The sequence below is a fragment of the Myotis brandtii genome, unplaced genomic scaffold (genome assembly GCF_000412655.1).
Source record: "Myotis brandtii unplaced genomic scaffold, ASM41265v1 scaffold687, whole genome shotgun sequence".
In the NCBI taxonomy this organism is placed as follows: domain Eukaryota; kingdom Metazoa; phylum Chordata; class Mammalia; order Chiroptera; family Vespertilionidae; genus Myotis; species Myotis brandtii.
This window is the reverse complement of record NW_005370687.1, coordinates 558,773-560,901: the sequence shown is the minus strand read 5'-3', so window position 1 is coordinate 560,901 and position 2,129 is coordinate 558,773. Positions and strand designations below refer to the sequence as shown.

At 58.1% G+C, this 2,129-nt stretch overlaps 1 long non-coding RNA gene across 1 annotated transcript in view; it reads left to right on the top strand.

The window, feature by feature from the left end:
- Window positions 1–1,566: 1,566 nt before the first annotated feature.
- Window positions 1,567–2,129, top strand: part of LOC106723983 — a 2,492-nt gene continuing 1,929 nt past the window's right edge. Inside the window, exon 1 of the long non-coding RNA XR_001359736.1 lies at window positions 1,567–1,851. This is a non-coding gene — a long non-coding RNA (uncharacterized LOC106723983). The remainder of the gene's footprint in view (window positions 1,852–2,129) is intronic.

Genomic DNA, 2,129 nt, shown 5'->3' with positions numbered 1-2,129 from the left:
TACCTTTTTCCTGTGACGCTGGAAACGCCTCCTTATCGGCGATGATACAGTGGTAAGCACATGCCCTTGTCTGTGTTGCGTGGACTAACTTGTGGCCCTGGAATTACCAGGATAAAAGAGATGCTCATTTTCACGGTTTCAATAACTAACGGTTCTGAAACCCTGCTCCCATTTGCCCTCCCACCTGCAGGGGATGGTGTGCTGGTTGCTTTTTGCTCCCCTCCCTCAAGGTATGAGCCTCTTGGGGACAGGGACGGTGACGTTCGTCCACGCATCCTCAATGTCTCAAGTGCTCAGCAGAAGCAGGTTGAGTTGATTAAGGCTTTGCAATACATTGCTAAGTAGGTACAGGGGACGGAGAGATGAGCCACTCAGGCCCTCAAGAAACTTAGTTTAGTTTTGTTTGAAAGGTAACTGGCAATTCGAGTCTAAGGACCCGCTGTGCCCTAAGCCCTGCAGGAGTGGGGGGTTGGGGGGGTGCGGGGGGCACGTGGGTAGGAGTGGCCTGGCAGAGCCAGGTCTGGAGGCCCAAGGGTCCTCCCATCCTTGGCCAAGCAGAGGAGTGGCCTTCTAGGCGGCGGCAGCTCAAGCTCAGGCGTGGTGACGGGTGGGTGAGGCCAGTGTGTGAGGTGGCTAGAATGGAGGTTGTTTGTGCAGAGACTCCGTGGAGGATCTGATGAGCAAGAAAGGCAGGGTCCCGATGGGGCAAGCCCTGTCCACAGGCCGAGGAGTTGAAACTCTGCCCTGCAGGCAGCCAGGGGCTGCGGGGCGGGTGTGACGGGTGTGACGGGTGTCGGGAGGAAAGGCTGCTCTGAGCTGGGCGGCGTCCCAGCGGAGCGCCTGTCACAGCTGTACGGCCCCAAGCTGCACAGCGGCTGCACCCTCCAGGGGCCAAGCCAGATTCCCCCGGGGTGAGGAAGAGGAAGGGAGTGGGAGGCGGGAGGAGCACAGTCCCAGGTCCAGAGGACCCGTGGGCGGCTTGTACCTGAGTAATCCCTTATTCACCCCTGTTGACAGGTGTGCGGAAGCCCCTTCACTGTGGCTCTTGAGAACGGATTTTCTTCTCAACTCCGTGCTCAGTGACTTCAGGTCCGTACCTTGAACTTGGCCATGGAGGGGTTTTTGTGCTTCAGGACTCCCCACCCCCACGGCCAGCCCAGCACACCATCGTCCGTTTCCGTCCGGAAGCAGGGGAGATGCGGAGAAGGGCGGGAAGGGAGATCCTTGTCAGGGAGGCCAAATGGGACGGGAGGAAGATGAGTGTGAGGCGTCCTCCGTAGGAGGTTCCGTGTCCTAAGGGCCACGCCGGCGCTTCACCGGCACTGCCCGTGGGGCCGAGCGCAGTGGTTACAGCACTGACTGCAGACGGACAGCTGGGCTCGCGTCCTGGCTCTGCTGTTTACCAGCTGTGTGACCCTGGGCACGTCACTTGACCTCTCTGTGCCTCGTGTCTGCCATGTGTAAAGTAGAGGACATTATTGACGCATCTCATAGGGTTCTTAGGAGGATTAAATGAGTTCCATGTACATAAAGCGCTTGGGGCGATCTGGGCAGGTAATGCGCACTCTGTCAGCACTTGTTAACTGTGTGAAATAGAAGGGAGGCAGGGCCGTACCTGCGGGCACACAGCAACTTCGGGCAGAGCTGGAGTCGCAGCCCACGCCTCGGCCGTGGCAGGCAGTCCTGCGAGTCTGGTCTGGGTCTCTGTGACCCTGACAAGGGCTGGGGCTCCACAGGATGATCCCTGAGTCCTGGTGCTGACTGTTTACATAGAAGGGGAGGAGCAGGCCGACCCAGCGACCCGTTCCTGCTGTTCGGCAGGCACGAGCTGGGACTGCTCCAGGCATGAAGGTGAGTTTGGGCAACCTATGCACAGTAATAAGAGTAGCTTCCATTTATAAAGCCCCCACTTCGTACCTGCCATTCAGTCAGTCACTAGATGCTGCGTTTGGGTTTCAGCGATGGACATCTATACTAATAAAAGGGTAATATGCTAATTTAGACCGGGAGACCTTCTGGACATCCTTCCGGACAAAGTCATGGTGATGGGGCCAAGGCAGAGGCGGTTAGGGGTGATCAGGCTGGCAGGGGAGGGCAGTTGGGGGCAATGAGGCTGGTGGGAGGGGTAG